Source organism: Ranitomeya variabilis, chromosome 2 (assembly GCF_051348905.1).
Source record: "Ranitomeya variabilis isolate aRanVar5 chromosome 2, aRanVar5.hap1, whole genome shotgun sequence".
Taxonomy (NCBI): domain Eukaryota; kingdom Metazoa; phylum Chordata; class Amphibia; order Anura; family Dendrobatidae; genus Ranitomeya; species Ranitomeya variabilis.
This window is the reverse complement of record NC_135233.1, coordinates 1026495598-1026513342: the sequence shown is the minus strand read 5'-3', so window position 1 is coordinate 1026513342 and position 17745 is coordinate 1026495598. Positions and strand designations below refer to the sequence as shown.

Genomic DNA, 17745 nt, shown 5'->3' with positions numbered 1-17745 from the left:
GCGGTCCCCTGGCCAGGTATAGACTCTTTAGTGTCATGTCTGACGCCCGTCCTAAGAGCGTCACCGGCAGAGGTAGATGAGCCTCCTATGTCTGACACGAGACGAGATCCCGAGTTGTTTACAATTTAGCAATTTGACGTAATCAAAGTGATTGGCTAAGAGAGCACAATGTGACTTAATCGCAGTCACGTCTTCTCGATGGATTACATAAGTAATATTAGGCATCCCCTATGCTCTCACGCCAAGAAGTTCAGACACAATCCCTTCGCTCACATAATATTCGTAGAAGAGGAATCTTAATGTCTTTGCTATGAAAAACCTTCCATTTGCAAGAATGACTCAAATATTGCAAATCCTAAGGTTGTGTAACTCGTCAAGCTCTAGCATCCATGTCTGATGTTTGATGCACTCATTAATGGAATGCCGTGACATATAATATGATATTAAACAGTGCTGCGATTATTTCCAATGCTCTGTTCAGCTGCCGAGTTCCCATCTATTACGATATATACAGCACTTGCACACGCTACCCAGTCTGCTCTGGAGATTTAGGGGCCTGTGGGTACAATGTTAAAGCATACAGTACATCCCTATACTTGTCTGAGCAGCCCAATAAGCAAGAGAGTTGGAGATCATTTGTTTAATCCAAAGGCAGACCCTGGCAAAATATACGGCTCAGCATTGAAGGGCACCAAGACATTAGGATTTGGGGAATGGACATGTTTTGCTCTTCTGTAAGGATGTCAGCCTGAGACAGGGTAAGTCAGCAATCTGCTACTGATGCTATTCTGCAGCAGTAATGTGGTCTCTGAGGGAGTTGGTGTTTCATGCATACTACACAGCTAAGCTTTCTAGCCCATCGCCTCGCAGACTGTCTGCCGCTTTCATAATAGAGGACGCACAGTCGATGCCTGAGCCTCAGCCGTGCACACACACACACACATGCTCATTCATTCTCGCCGTTTAACGGCGTCAACCCTATTAATATCTATTTTTGAACTTCAGGTCCATCGCGTTCTAGTCTGAAAACATCATTACTATTGTCCATGTGGCACAATAATTAGCATACAGATGAGAAGTGGTCTCGTCTCCACTGAAGGAAGAGAGAGGGAAGAGGTGCGGTGGAAAGTTGATTGGATGAATGAAGAGGAATGGTGGGCGTTCAAATGCATTAGAAGAGTTTAGTTGTCATGGAAGAGGTTTGTCAATTTTTCTTGGTGCATTTCCTAAGTGGGGGAAACTCGGGGTGTCTTTGCTTCTATAGAATGATTGCCGATCAGCCTTTTTTTGGCCTACCGAGAGGGACACATTTTGGACTTTGTTGACTTAAGACTTCTCCAGTTGAGATCACTTGGCGTTTCCGTTTCTCCATCAGGTAAATATTCCTTTTGTCTGTTGCTTATATCAGAAGTGACTTGGATGAAGCATGTGAAGATGTGTTGTTGGGGGAAGGTGGTGGTGGTGGGGGATTGTGCTTCTGTCTGCAAAGTAAACTTCATCTCATTGCTGATAACTTCCAATGCATTGACGAGACATTGCAGAAAGTGGGACCTAACAGGGAGCTAAAATTAGCCGGTGGTGGCTGCTTAGGTCTAGACGAAGCAACCTGCATGGCATTTTCCTTTTTTTTTTTCATGGTACGTAGCAAAAAAATTGACAGTCATTTCATCATATTAAGGTGGATTTCACACAGATGATTGTATCTTTGTCCATAGACCTGAACGTAGACCGATTTCTATTGAGCTGGGTCTTATAGAATTAGTAATGCTATTGATAATATTGAGCTGAGTTGGGTCATTTGCCATTATTCTTAGTGTGTGTTTACACAGAACCAGAACTAGGACACTATCAGCTCTGCTCCACCTGTCTGCTCCCGTCTATGTAGGAGCTTGGTGTCGGCTGCTCCTGGTGGAGCCTTCACAGACACTGATTGACCTAATTTGAAAGTGCTGCATGTTTACCAGAAGTAGCTGAATCCTAACTTGTGCCGAGCATTGATGATGATGATGATGATGATGGTGATGATGATGGAGACATTTTATATTCTAGCCCCCGTCTGATGACATTACTCTTATCCCAGACACCACTCTACCCTATGACATATATAATCGCATTAATTCTGCATTTCCAGGCTAACTTGTCTCCTGGATCTACACCTTATCTTTGCGGTATCTTTATAATATCCTGCTTCATTATTACCTATGATACTAAAGATTTATTACCAGTGTCACACCATAGACTTTTCACATTCATAACATGCAATAGCCCCCCACCCCCATCATAAACAATAAAAGTTCCATAGACATAGTAATATTGGACGAGTAACAAAGGATAAGAACAAAGACGCTATTGTTACTTTATCTCAGTCTTTCCAGCAAATTCCATAACAGCCAAATGATCTCAGTGTCTGCAAGGAAAGGGGTTAATGATTAACTCTTGTGTCCCTATGTTCTATGCATGTCATCCAGCCCATGCCCGTGCCTAGGAAGTAGGTGGATGTTTGCACAATGTCTGAAGTCCATGTGTTGATCTGCCAGGTTATTTATCATTAAACTTTGTGAAGCCCCCATATCTGCTGCTGGCGCTTCCGGGCATTGCAGCATCCATGGATTAAAATTCCACACAGACTTCTGGATGCTGCATTGAGTCTGGTTCCTCTCTTGCTCCTGATGTCTGTGCAGTGAATTAGTGGCTTTATTAGGAGATTTTAAGGCTAATTTACCCTAGAAATACAATGTATAGGGAACTGGAAATAGTTTATAAACAAAGGGAATGAAGTTGAGCCATTATTGATGGTGCATTGTGGATGGAGGACCTCAGCATGGGGCTTAATTCTTCACAAAGCACCATTCTCATTGTTTTCAGAACTTAGGACAGTTCCTCAGATCTGGGCTTGACCTGATAGTCTTAGTCTTATTTTTATTATTATTTTTTTTTTTTTGGCAGGAATGGAGGTATATATTCCCTGTGGCAGCTAACCTGCTTTTTTTTTTTTCTTATAGAAATAATCAGTGTTGCAGGCAACCCATAGAGAGCTATTAAATCATGAGTCTGCCATGGCAGACTGAGAGCAGAGACTGAAATCAATGCTCTATCTGCCAACAGACCCTCTGCCGCGTTGAAATTCCCACCTGCTTTATGCATCTGGGCAATTGGCTACTGCTGTCAAAATCCAGAGTACTCTGTCTTCTGGCCGCAGTCATGTCTGCACCACATTGCAGAAAATATGTTTATTTGCCAGCCACCAGCACTGGGGCTACATAATAGGGAATAACGATCTAGAAATATTTAGGATATAAATATGATCGATTCATTTTTGAGTAGCCATTTTATTTTTTTATTTTTTTTTATATGTTTTTAATATACTTGTTTTTGCTAATTTTTTGTAAGAATTTCTGAAAAGTGGCTCCGGTTGAGACATTGCTTGCCCAATAAAATAAAAATTGCTTCCTGGGGTCTCCAAGGGAAGCCCTTGTCTGTGAAAGAGATCAACGTGTTTGTAGTTTGGTTTCATTGGGGAAGGGAGAGAGAAAACAGCTGGCTCAGCGTCTGACTGTGTTATCTGGGGCTCGGGCTTGTGCTCTAAGATTTATGTTGCTAATATCCTCACAATGGAAAAGTGGACTTCTTCTTGCACCACTTTGCGAGCGCTGCAATCTACGGCAACAGGAATGCCATTCGCTTTGTTCTCCAATTAATATTCGTAATAGAGGAAAGTCTTGGTATGGTGCCATCCATAGAAAACGGGAGATAGGTTTGTTGTAAGAAGGGTTGGGAATGGTGAAATGGGTTCATAGGAAGACCACCTGTGGCCCATTAGTTTTATTATTTTGGTATGGTTCCTTTTTTTGGGGTGGGGGCATAGTTCACAATCTTGCCAAAAGACTATTCCTTTACTTGTTGCCAGTTGGAGTAGACTTTGTTTCCAGTTCATATAAAACAAGATCACTTTTGGAGACGCAGCCAAAGTGTCTTCTATGAGGCCCAGTAATTTTGGTGACCTCTTACTACTGTTATCATTGGTCTCTACCTGCTTTCCCTCACTCCCTGTGTCTTCCTACTTTGTAGCTGTTTTTTCGCACTTGGCATCTACTAACTAAATCATAGTCTGATGTCAAAGTTGCATCTTTTATATATTGGAGGCTCAAAAAACATTGAGTATTTTTTAGAGCTGATCTATCGGACAAGTCGGTAGGTATTCTGTGGCTGCTGGACGGAGGCTCTGAAAACTGCCTCTAACTTCCCGGCATCATTGGTTCCTCTGTTGATTAGCCGGCCTGATGCAACGTCATTGTTGCGGTGTTAAGCATGCATGATCTCATGCCAGGCCAGCTAATCATTAGAAGAACAGCAGATGCCATAGAGTACAAGGTAGTACTGAGGACTCCTGTCCTACGATCACAGATTACTGGCCATTGGACTAAGCCCTGTGAATTGATTCACCCAACTTTACTGTTTTTGCGATTTGTTGATCACAACAATATTGAGGTTGATATTACGACAACAACTACTTCTAATGATAAAAGCCATTTATAATTGTCACATAGATTGTAAGTTCTTACATGTGGGGATGTCACTTTTTTCATCTCATCCTTTGTTCTTTTGCTTTTATTACTTGTCATTTTACTTCATTTTTACATCAGAAGTTTTAAAGGTGTCCATTAGTGATGAACGGGTGTGCTCAGATATCCTGTTATCCGAGCAAGCTCAGGTGTTATCCGAGTATCTTGGGTGTGCTCGATTAATATGTTCTAGTCCCCACAGTTGCATGTTTTGTGTCTGTTAGACACATGCAGGGATTGCCTAACAATCAGGTCTGATCCTTTTCTAGAAACTTGATTCCAGCTCACCCAGTTGCTCTACGCTCATCCACCTGGGGCTCCACCTGGCCTAAACATCAAGGAAAATAGAAAAAAATTGGAGTCTGGCTAAGCAGAACTGGATTTTCCTTTTCTTCTTATTTTTCAAAAGAAAATATAGTGCATTGAAAAGAAAAATTTACATGGTCGACATGACCCAGTCGACGCGTTTAGACTGCACTAGCCAGTCATACTCATGACTAAGTTTGTTAGTCCCACTGAACTTGATGGGGTTGTCAAACTTTACTCTGTGTAAGTGCACCAATTGGAATAGGGGGGCACTATATTGTCAAAGATTATTATAAAGAAATCCTGATTAACTATCATTTCATATCACGAATCTCAGGTATTGTTTGCAGCCCTAGCTGAAGCCATGGAGATTGCAGGCCACATAGCTTTTAGTTCCAGGAGTTTTGTGTATGGGTGAATATTTTGCAGAATTTCAACTGTCTGTGTAGCCTATGGTCAACATTGGGGATTTAAATTACCACTGAGAGGACCTTTCACCAAATTTTTCATGTTGAACTGGACACATGATGTAATACAGTATAACGTTGTTTTTTTGTTTGTTTTTTAATTTTGTCTCTTCATTGTGGTGATATTAGAAATCAAAGTATTTGGCACCTAATGAGTCAACTTTAAGTCCAAGTGGGTGTTATCAGACAGCTTTAGGTGGAGGCGGGCACTTCTCACCGAATGAGTTGCTATGTGATAACACCCACTTGGACTTAACAAAAGTTAACTCATTAGATGCCTAATACTTTGATTGCTAATACATCCGCAATAGAGAGGCAAAATAAGAAAAATATGTTTATCAGAAAAAAAAATCATATGGCTAAATTACAGGAAAATCTTACCTTTCAGCTAATACCAATTGTGCTATACAGTACAGACCAAAAGTTTGGACACACCTTCTCATTTAAAGATTTTTCTGTATTTTCATGACTATGAAAATTGTACATTCACACTGAAGGCATCAAAACTATGAATTAACACATGTGGAATTATATACTTAACAAAAAAGTGTGAAACAACTGAAATTATGTCTTATATTCTAGGTTCTTCAAAGTAGCCACCTTTTGCTTTGATGACTGCTTTGCAGACTCTTGGCATTATCTTGGTGAGCTTACTGAGGTAGTCACCGGAAATGGTCTTCCAACAATCTTGAAGGAGTTTCCAGAGATGTTTAGCACTTGTTGGCCCTTTTGCCATCACTCTGCGGTCCAGCTCACCCCAAAACATCTCGATTGGGTTCAGGTCTGGTGACTGTGGAGGCCAGGTCATCTGGCGTAGCACCTCATCACTCTCCTTCTTGGTCACATAGCCCTTACATAACCTGGAGGTTTGTTTGAGGTCATTGTCCTGTTGAAAAATAAATGATGGTCCAACTAAATGCAAACCGGATGGAATAGCATGCCGCTGCAAGATGCTGTGGTAGCCATGCTGGTTCAGTATGCCTTCAATTTTGAATAAATCCCCAAAAGTGTCACCAGCAAAGCCCCCCCACACCATCACACCTCCTCCATGCTTCACGGTGGGAACCAGGCATGTAGAGTCCATCCGTTCACCTTTTCTGCGTCGCACAAATACACAGTGGTTGGAACCAAAGATCTCAAATTTGTATTCATCAGACCAAAGCACAGATTTCCACTGGTCTAATGTCCATTCCTTGTGTTCTTTAGCCCAAACAAGTCTCTTCTGCTTGTTGTCTGTCCTTAGCAGTAGTTTCCTAGCAGCTATTTTACCATGAAGGCCTACTGCACAAAGTCTCCTCTTAACAGTTGTTGTAGAGATGTGTCTGCTGCTAGAACTGTGTGTGGCATTGACCTGGTCTCTAATCTGAGCTGCTGTTAACCTGCGATTTCTGAGGTTGGTGACTCAGATAAACTTATCCTCAGAAGCAGAGGTGACTCTTGGTCTTCCTTTCCTGGGGCAGTCCTCATGTGAGCCAGTTTCTTTGTAGCGCTTGATGGTTTTTGCCACTTCACTTGGGGACACTCTCAAAGTTTTCCTAATTTTTCGGATGGACTAACCTTCATTTCTTAAAGTAATGATGGCCCCTCGTTTTTCTTTACTTAGCTGCTTTTTTCTAGCCATAATACAAATTCTAACAGTCTATTCAGTAGGACTATCAGTTGTGTATCCACCAGACTTCTGCACAACACAACCGATGGTCCCAACACCATTTATAAGGCAAGAAATCCCACTTATTAAACCTGACAGGGCACACCTGTGAAGTGAAAACCATTTCCAGTGACTACCTCTTGAAGCTCATCAAGAGAATGCAAAGAGTGTGCAAAGCAGTCATCAAAGCAAAAGGTGGCTACTTTGAAGAATCTAGAATATAAGACATAATTTCAGTTGTTTCACACTTTTATGTTAAGTATATAATTCCACATGTGTTAATTCATAGTTTTGATGCCTTCAGTGTGAATGTACAATTTTCATAGTCATGAAAATACAGAAAAATCTTTAAATGAGAAGGTGTGTCCAAACTTTTGGTCTGTACTGTAGGTTGGTTGTTTCCATGGAAAAAAAAAATATTGTGTTACCCTATAAGAATACCCTGTATCTTACATTTGGAGAATTAGTAGTTCTGGAGTGTTGTATAGAAACAGAAGTAATGTAACCCTGCCTAAGAACTCTGTAAACTCGGGCCACCTGTGGAGAAAATCTTAATTATTTATTTTTCTACTGTAATAGATGTAATTACAACTTAAAATCATGTTTGCATTTGGGATAAATTAAAAAAAAAAAAGTACTTGCAGGAGCTCTTTCTGATGGTCCAACGGGGAGTTTGTAAGTCTTATATTTGTATTTTTTTAGCTCCTCTCATCTTTATAACCACAGACCACATCAAAGTTGAATGTGCAGGGAAACAAAAATGGCTGTAAAAGCCAAACAAAGCAGAATACTTTAGTGGAAACCAACTGCAAAAATGATTTAATTCATTTAAGTAAAAAAAAAAAAATACTGTCACCCAAGGTGGACAACTCAATTAAAAGGAATCTGTCAGCAGGTTTTTACTACCTCATCTACAGGGCTGTATTTAGCGCTCATGCTGCTCTTGGCATGTTGATTTTTAATGCAACCTACTTTTAGGAAACCGTAAAGCCTCATTTATTTTTTTGCATACAAGAAAAACATATTTTTTTTCAGTGTGCTGGATACAATTTTAATCTATTTGTGGTCCAGGCATCCATTTTCACCATCAGTGCAGCATCCGGTTTTTTTGTGAGCAAGAAAAAAAAAATCTCCAAGCTACTCCTACCCATCAGACAGTAAAAAAAAGACCAGACCAAACACGGTGACCAGGGAAGAGTGACAAGACAGTGTGACCAGGGCCAGGGACCAGGGCAGAGTGACCATTGCAGAGTGGACAGGACAGAGTGGACAGGGAATGTGGTCATGGCAGAGTGACCAGAGAAGAGTGACAGGGCAGTTTGAACAGCACCAGGGACCAGGGCAGAGTAACCAGGGCAGAGTGACCAGGGTACAGTAACCAGGGGAGAGTGGCAGGGCAATGTGACCAGGGCCCAGTAACCAGGACAGGGTGACATAGCAGTGTGATCAGGGCACAGTGACCAGAGCAGAGTGACAGGGCAGAGTGGAAAATGCAGAGTGGACAGTGCAGTGTGATCATGGTAGAGTAACCAGGGCAGTGTAGCCAGGGCAGTGTGGCCAGGACAGAGTCACAGGGCAGTGTGATCAGGGCACAGTGACCAGAGCAGAGTGACAAGGCAGAGTGGAAAATGCAGAGTGGACAGGGCAGTGTGACCAGGGAAGAGTAACCAGGGCAGAATGACCAGGACAGAGTGATAGGGCAGAGTGGAAAATGCAGTGTGGAAAGGGCAGTGTGACAGGCAGTGTCACAGACCTGCACTTACTAACTCCACCTCCTACACCATCTTGTCCAGACACAGGTAAAGGATCACACCCTGCCAGACTTGCAGAAACCAGATCCCTGTCCTGTCTATGGAACACAAGCATGGGGGATAATATCATTAATATTAAGGAAGGAGCAGGACACCTACACCAGGGCTCCAGTCCTTGTGTGACACACTCCCCTCCTCCTCTCCTGAGAAATAGTGTTGCAAGTCCTGAGTCTCCTGCCCTCCCCTTCACACAACAGGAGCACTGCAAGCATTGCTAATGCACCACTGCTGTACTTGCACTGTGCTGCTGCAGGAGGACTTGATGGAGCAGCAGAGGATGACTGGAAACTCATAGCTTCCTGCTCCCCAGCACTTTCTTCCGTGCATGTAATCTTTCTTCTGACTGGTGACGTAGCGCACAGCAGCCCCTGCTGACTGCTGTTCTACCAATCAGAGCAGAGCTTTTTTTTGTTGCCTTACTCTACAGCTCATTCTGTCTGCCCTTTATCCCCCCACCCCCCGGAAAACAAACACACCCGTCCCCTCTCAGAAAGGCATCAGAATTGTTTTCAAGTCTGGAGGGAGATGGAGGGAAGTATTAAAAAATATTTACCTCTGGGTGGCACTGCCACCTTCAATGTGCTGCCCTAGGCACCTACCCTCCAAAGCCTAATGGCAAATACAGCCCTGCTCATCTGAGAGCAGCCTGATGTTGGCAAAAAAGCTGAATTCCACATCACTTAGATTACTGGGTGCAGCCATTCTGATACAATCAGAGCTTTTAGATTTAGCAATACAGCAGGGCTGAGGAAGCTAACCCCGCCTACACCACAGCTAACCCCGCCCACAGCAGGCTCTCCATGTACAAAGTCCATAGACAGGTGCCTATCACAGGAGGGGGCGTGTCCGACCAGGGCTCACAAGACCAGCCAGTCACAGCAATGATAAGCTACTGGTGCTAAAACAATCAATGTTCAGAGGCATCACTGAAATCTGTGTTTTAACCCCTACAGCATGTGGTCTCCAGATTGCATAGCAAAAGTCTGCTGACAGATTCCCTTTAAAGTGCTCAGGGACATTAAATAAATTTTGACTGGACAAACTGGCTTTGACAGCAACAGACAATCATTTAATGCATATGGTGGTTTCCTGTACCCCCCTACCAACAACAACAGATATTTACAGAAGAAGGATCAGACATGTCAGACTGTAACATGCTTTATCCTTTTGTTCTTTGAGCAGAATTGTCTGGTTACTGCTTACTCCTGTTTAACAACCATCACACAAAGACCCATAAACCACATTGACAGCGATGATACTAAAGTTTGCATACCCCCAGCCATTGCATTATGTAGAGACACATCATGTTGTCAGCAGAACCAGATACCCCGAAAGCTTAGTTCCAACACAAAGCCTCAGTTTCATAAATCAAGCACAAGCCCCACCTCTATCTACCATTTTGTCTAGTCCTTTGCGTTTCATCCTGTAATTTAGGCTTCAGGGTTGGAGCGTTGCTGTCTATATGAACTGTTGTCTGTGACCACCATGAGGAGGTCGGCTAGCAGATAAGACTGAAACAGGAAGTGATGTCGTTTCATTTGCAGACATGGACTCCAGAACAAGGGTGAGATAAGACACCTACTAGAAAGCAGGAACACTAACTCTCTTGTCCTGCTCCTACCCCTCTCTACTAGGCAGCTGTAATCTGACCCCTGTGTGAGCTATCAGGAGCTACAGATGTTTTTATAGTGCATAGCTAGTTCAGGAGGCGAAGAGAGGGGATAAGTGATGACTCATAAGAAAGAAAATGAATCCAGTTGGATGAATAAGTAGATGGGTTGAGCCACTGGAGTAAATAAGTTCTTTAGAAATAATGATGAGGAAAAGGCTTTTTTTTCACAATGTGTTTCAATGCCGTACCGACGCCATTTTCAAGTGAAAAAGCCCAATGTGCAAAACACGACCACAGATGAGTTTGTAAAGGCCCAGAATGGATGCCAACTACATAGAGAACACCCACAAGGGCACTTAAACCAATAGCAACATTAGGAAGGGGAGGGAAGATCAACTAGCAACTTCAAATTGATTAAAGTTAGAGGGGAAAATTGAAAAAGACCATACTTATTGATGATAAAATGTAAACAGATGAATAGAGGACAAATGATTGGGATGTAGGAGAAGTGGGATAAGAGCCCAGGATGGGCCAGTGAATAGAAGCCAGAGGGGGAATATTTAACAAAGGAGCCACCTCCATTGAAATGCGCTGTGAATTAAAAGCCTTATTCTCATCGTCATTTCTGAGGAATTGATTTACTCCAGCAGCGCAGACCACCTACGTGTTCTTCCAACTGGTTCCAGTATCTCCTGGAGGATTTATCCACCAGCCATGGGGCAGCAGTAGCTAATTCTCTTCATGCCTACATAGGAGTTGTGTCCTTCACAACTCCACCAGGTGAGCGGAACCAGCTCTCTCCTACTCTCCCTCCATAGGGTATCGCCTTATTGTACGCTCTGTTTCCTAGATTTACACATAAGAAAGAAAGAAGCATTTTACTACCCCTCCTCCGTAATAGTTTACAGTTGTCACAATGCAGTCAGGCAGGTAACGTTCTCCCGGCATTCGCCAGACCCAGACTCATTCATCAGATGTCAGACAGAGACGTATACTCCGTCACTGCACAGAACACATTTTTCCTGCTCCAGAGTCCAGTGACAGCAGGTTTTACACCACTGCTTCCAGCACTTGGCATTGTGCTTAGTGATGTAAGTGTGCATCCTTCGCTCAACCATGGAATCCAATGTCATGGTGCTGATGGTAATACCGAAGGAGGTTTGGAGTCAGTAGAACGTTGGTGACTTTTCTGCCCTCTGCTCCTCAGCAATAGTTTACCCCACTCTGTAACATTACGTGGTCTTCACTTCATGGCTGATTTGCTGCAGAACCTTCCACTTTTCAGTAAAATCACTTACAGGTTATGGGGGAAGAATTAGGATGGAAAAAACTTGAATAATCTGACTTGTTACAACAGTGATGTCCTACTAAAGGACCTCGCTGGTACCAGTGATCTCCTTAGCACCATCCATTCTATCACAAATATTAGTAAAGGCAGACGGCATGGCGAGGGGCGGATATTATACAACAGGGGCAATGAGACTGAATGAAAAAGCTGAATTCAGTGGTTGAGACATATATATAAACAGTTATACAGGTACTTCAGTTGGTGGTGTGTGCATCATCGCCACTGTAATACATCGTTTGTGGGGTTTTTTATTCACTTGATGAATTGATGAAAACAGAAGAAAACTCCAGGTTTGTTTTTAAGTCTAATGAATTCAGTGATTTAGATGATCTGGCTTCTTCAGTTGTTTAGTTGGCAGCAGTTTATCCCCTGAGTAACTAACACCCATAAGGTAAGATAAGAAGTTTACTGGTTCATCCTCACAGGACGCACTGATGCACTTGTTTACCAGCGATTTGCCACCTGTTCAGACGGAACATAATCTAATGACAAAGATCGAGACATTTTCTCCCCGTTTATCGTTATACAATAAATATATCAGCAAAACCCTAAATATGATCTTCATATCACAGAAATCCCCTTTTTTTCTTATTGTCTAAGGGGTTGTATGAGATTAGAAAAAACAAGACTTCTTCATCCCAAAAATAGCACCAAGGATGTCCAGGCTGGGTATGATTTCACAGACCAGCCATTTGGAGTTAAGCTGCCATAGAAAATAGTAGAGTAAAGTTGGTCAATCGACGTTATTGGTTATGAATTCACAATAAAGATCCAATATGCAGTGTCAAAATGTCTACGTGGTTTTATAGTCAACGAATTTCGAAGTTATCAAACTTCTTCCTTAGTAGAACCTCAACAGTTGTTGTTCTCCCGCGGAAGAAGTTGCTGACCGAAACGCATTGAGAATAAATAAATTTGAACAATATTCTAGAAAATGGTCCCGATGGATAGAATTGTTCTCCCAAACTTAATAGAGTTCTGTTTTTATGTATATAACATTGTGATTGTTCACAAGGACTTGCAGGTCCTTCATGTTCCCTTCATTTCCCTTTTGTCCTTTTACCCTTTCCTCACCCTCCTTCCCTTTCTACAAATGTTCAAAATGTTTAATAAAAAGATTGAAAAAGAAAAAAAAAAAGAAACGCATTGAGAATAAAACTGCATAGACATTTTGAAACCGCATATTGGATCTTTATTGTGAATTCACAACCAGCAGCTCAGATTGACCAACTTTACTCTATTATTTGATTACTACATTGATCCTCCAACCTCCAACCTGTGATGCTGCAGCAGACGGGACAACTAGTTTAAAAAATGCCAAATTTTGTTGTGGGTCACACAACCCCACAAGGTGAGCAGCTACTGATCTTTCACTGGTTCTCGGACAAGATCCTATTGCTCTTGTGTTTTCCCCTTGTTTCTTAAGCTGCCATATCATTCACAGCCAGTGCACAGGTGTGGCGCTGTTGAGGTGTTGACTTTTCCTGATCACAGCATCCTGACTCTGTTACTATTTGTTTGGCTTTCTTTAACATTTTCTATTGGAGAGGAGCACTACTGTACCATTGTGACTTTTCCTTATCTTGGGCACCGCATTTACCGTCATTTCAAAAAAACTTTTGCCATGCCATAAAAACTTTCATCATGTTGTGTTTCAGAGACTCCCAATGAGAAGGAACAGAAATGCTCGGTCCAGCATGGCTGTCCACCAAGACAGGCTCAATAGAAAGTCTGTAGAGCCTGAGAGACTGTCACCAGTCTCGGAGGAGAGCATGTCTGCTCTTTTACTTTATCGATTGGTGGAAGTTTCAGAACTAGGACCCCGTCCCGATCAAAACTTTTAATAATGTCTCTATAACATCAAGTTTATGAAATACAGCTACATTTAAGGTTGGTGAATGTGATGCATTTTGTGGGTCTTGGAACCGACCTTGTTAGATTTGCAGGCTGAGGGATGCAGGTAGAGGATGTCCTGTTCAGGTGGATGTCCCAGCCAACTTGACATCCTTCATCTTTAAAAATGATGAGTTACTGTTAGTTCATTCAGGCTAACCTTCTTTGACTAGTGCGATGGTGACACATGGAGTGTAGGAATATTGGTGAATGCTGTATTTGGCTATTTCTATCAGTCCTATGGACTTTGTCATGGCACATGTGTGAATGTTGCTCATTTCAAACAGGCCCTCTGTCCGAATGAACGGTGGAGGTTCTAGCAGTAGGACCCTCAAGGATCATATATATATCATCTGTCTTGTGGATAAATGATTTATGATAGATGGTGATACTTTTTGTGGTCTGCTCAGGGCGACCCATTCGCAAGCCCTATAAAAACACATCGACAACATAAAACACCTCTCCTAGTCGGAGTCACTGAAAAGGAAACTCTCGCCCTAAAACTTCTTGATCAGAATGCAATGGAGTTGAAAGTTCTTTTTATTGGCATGAACTCTCACAAATCAGTAGGTAGTATCATTTGATATCTTAAAGGAGTTCTCTTAAGCCTAATAGTTCCACTACAGTCTAAGGAAAACAAAACTATACTCACATACTGTACTAGTGGTAATAATACCTATACACTGACCATAGACTTGGTAGTAGTGCCATATTTGATCATTGTTGTTAGACTATAGGAGACCTGTAATAAGAAATGAATGCATTGTTAAACAGATCACATCATGTTAGACCTGATGAGAATGGTGTACTTACTTTAAAATTCAGAACAGCTGTATAACCCTGATTTTAATATCAGCATATTATGATACCAGTTAAAAAAATGCTAATGTCAATATCGGCCCGGAAAACGTTCAAGAAAGGATATTGACTTGGAATTTCAGCGTTAATGCAGCAGCCTCATCAGGTCTAAGAGATCTATTTAGTAAAATACGCCATTGGCATTGTAACAGATCCATTTTAAACAAGCTTTTTTAAGTTCATTATCATTTTGCTCTTTGTGGAAAAATGTTGTGTGTTTGGAAACTGTCAGTAAGCCGTTGTTGACAGACCTGCATAGCTTTCTTCAGAACTTTGATAGGAATGGTTAGAATCGCAGGTAAGAGAAGTATCAGTCCTTCCTTTGGTCATGGTTCCTGTCCTTACGGGTTCTCTGGAGTTTCACATGGACTTATTGTGACTCCATTTTTCGTGTCATGTTTTCCCTTCATACTATACCATATTACAGAGCTGAGGCCCCCTAAAAGCAATCAGAATCTGGAAGAAAAGCCCATTACGTGCCCGTGAAGTGGATTAGCATGCCTCTATAGACTTCTACGGATGTCATAGTATGGCTTTGTCATGTGTGGAGCGGAGCCGTCATACTCGGTGCCCAGAGATGAATCCGAGAAATAAGCGTAAAGAGCAGAATGTTAATGAGGCAGCTACAGTAGATCTAAGTCTACATCTGCCAAATCTGGAGCGTCTTTTCATATGATCTTTGAGGGAGTTATCAAAGGAATCTCCATTACCTGCAATATCCCAACTAAAATCTCCGTCAGCCGTTCATCTCGAAGAGCTCGGTCTACACTGAATGCATTCATGTTCCTGTACACAAGATGCAGGTATTGATGGAAACCTTCCTGAATATTGATAGCATCTAGGCTGACCTGGGGCATCATGGTGATATCCTAATAGATTCCCAGGCGATGGACTTCTGCAATGAGACTAATGGTTGCTCTGATTCAGAGCAGAAGGAATCATTCCAAGATGCAGGAGACTGGATTCCCGTGTGCCCGCCATCATAAATGTATGAATCACAAGGAGCTACGTCTTATGTGGACATGACAGGTTGACAGAGCTTCTTACTATGGGGGATATCATAATTATTATTTATTCATTTATTTATTTAAATTGCTCCATTATCCTCCATGGTGCAGGGCAATGTCAATCACTGATACATTGATGGAAAAGTAAACATAACATACATAGAGTATACAGCGAGCCGAAAGTGCACGGTAACTAATCCGGCATCAAAATGCCAAATAAAAGGAGCCACGACAGTGATAAAAATGCAAACATTACAAAGATACGGCAATTGTTTTGGTGTGTATTTTTGTGTGTTCATGAGTGTTTGTCTGCCTGTGTTTTGTATTTTTAATTGTGTTTTGTGATGGTTATGTGTGTCTGTGTGTCTTTATGTTTCTGTATTTTTGTTTGTTTTTCTTTGTATTTGTGCCTGTGTTTTATGTGATTTAGCGTGTTTCGTTTCTGTGCCTTTTAGAGTGTGGGGTGTGTAAATGTGTCTGTGTATATGGATATACAGTATTTGCACACTTATGTATGTATATATTTACAAACAAAAGTATATATAAATATACATTCATGCATAAATACACAAACATATCTATATACACATGTACATGCCCAAACACAAGCACACACCACACTCAAAACCGCATATATACAAATATCATGTGTATGTGTCTATGTGTTTATATTTGTGCGTAATATACACAGTAGATGTAAAAAAATCGAAATACACTGTTAATATGTCAGCTTTGGTCATTTAACCCCTTCACCACCTTGGGATTCTCCGTTATTTTCGTTTTTTGCTCCCCTTCTTCTCAGAGCCATTACATTTTTATTTTTCCATCACTATGGCCTTGTGAAGACTTGGAATTTGTGAAACGAGTTGTACTTTTGAATGACACCATTTGTTTTGCCATACTGTGTTAGGGCTGGCGGAACGCACCGAGTAAATATAACAATAGAAATAGGTGTGTTCGCAGCCCGGGGTGTTGTGAACTCTATTTTTAGGCTCCCTCTAGTGGTCACAAGCGGTACTGTGTAGTGTTGTCTTTCTGCAGGTTGGCTGCATCAGCTGGTTCGTTATCCTTGGTTGGTTTCCTATTTAGCTCACCTGGATACTCAGTTCCTTGCCTGCTATCAATGTATTCAGTGCTCTTCAGATTCCTGGTGATTACCTTGCTCCCAGCTTCTCCAAGACAAGCTAAGTTTTTGTCCATTCATTTTTTGATTATCAGCATTCATCATGTTTCTTGTCCAGCTTGCTAAGATGTGATCTCCTCGCTTGCTGGTTGCTCTAGGGGACTGAGTTTCTTCCCCCCACACCGTTAGTTGGTGCGGGGGTTCTTGAAATCTCAGTGTGGATATTTTGTAAGGGTTTTTTACTGACCGCACAGACCCCTTACTATTTTCTGCTATCTAGTATTAGTGGGCCTCATTTGCTGAATCTGTTTTCACCCCTGTGTATGTGCCTTCCTCTTACCTCACCGTTATTATCTGTTGGGGGCTTCTATATCTTTGGGGATTATTTCTCTGGAGGCAAGAGAGGTCTTTCTTTCTCTCTAGGGGTAGTTAGTTCCTCAGGCTGGCTCGAGACGTCTAGGATTTTTTAGGCACGTTCACCGGCTACTTCTAGTGTGTTTGGATAGGTTCAGATTTGCGGTCAGTCCAGTTTGCCACCTCCCTAGAGCTTGTCCTATGTTTGTTACTTAGCTGGAGTAATTCGTGATCCTCAACCACTAAGGATCATAACACCGGGGTCCACCGTGCAGGAGTGGAAACTGCTGCTAGGTAATGGTGGCACTATATGGCGGTACTTTGCCAGAAAAGACACAGGTTCCGTCACCCTGTATGAGCAAAAGGGAACTCTGTTGCTTCACAGAGACGCAGGAAGTCAAGGGAACGCTGTGCCCTGTTAGCACAGTCACAGGGTGCAGCCAATGAATACTAGTGGGATCTCTGCAATTCACCCCCACTATGCTGGTGATTGATCTCACTCTGACCCTCGGTGGCTTTTGAGCCCACTCCTGAGGATGCCCTGAGTCAGATGCAGAGATCAAGCGGGAGTTCCCACCCTACACTGACCGGTAGTCAGGCGTAATAGAAGATAGCGGCACAGAGTGCGTATAGCGCCGCACTGGTGGTCACTGCTGGTTTGACACAGTAGGATCGTGCTCTTGTGTATAGATTAGCCCTGTCAGGCGCTAGTTAACTCCAACTTTCGCAAGCATTCAACATCACAAGGAATGGGAA

General features: G+C 42.2%; 1 protein-coding gene across 22 annotated transcripts in view; it reads left to right on the top strand.

Annotated features, from left to right (window-relative positions):
- Positions 1 to 503: 503 nt before the first annotated feature.
- Positions 504 to 17745, top strand: part of MYT1L (myelin transcription factor 1 like) — a 669404-nt gene continuing 652162 nt past the window's right edge. For 13 of the 22 annotated variants that reach the window (XM_077291353.1, XM_077291362.1, XM_077291361.1 and 10 more), the window contains exon 1: positions 867 to 1375. The gene's annotated coding sequence lies outside the window, so the exon portion shown is untranslated. Of the gene's footprint in view, positions 759 to 866; positions 1376 to 17745 lie in introns of those variants that run through there. The other 9 variants (XM_077291367.1, XM_077291365.1, XM_077291364.1 and 6 more) reach the window with 4 other exon arrangements.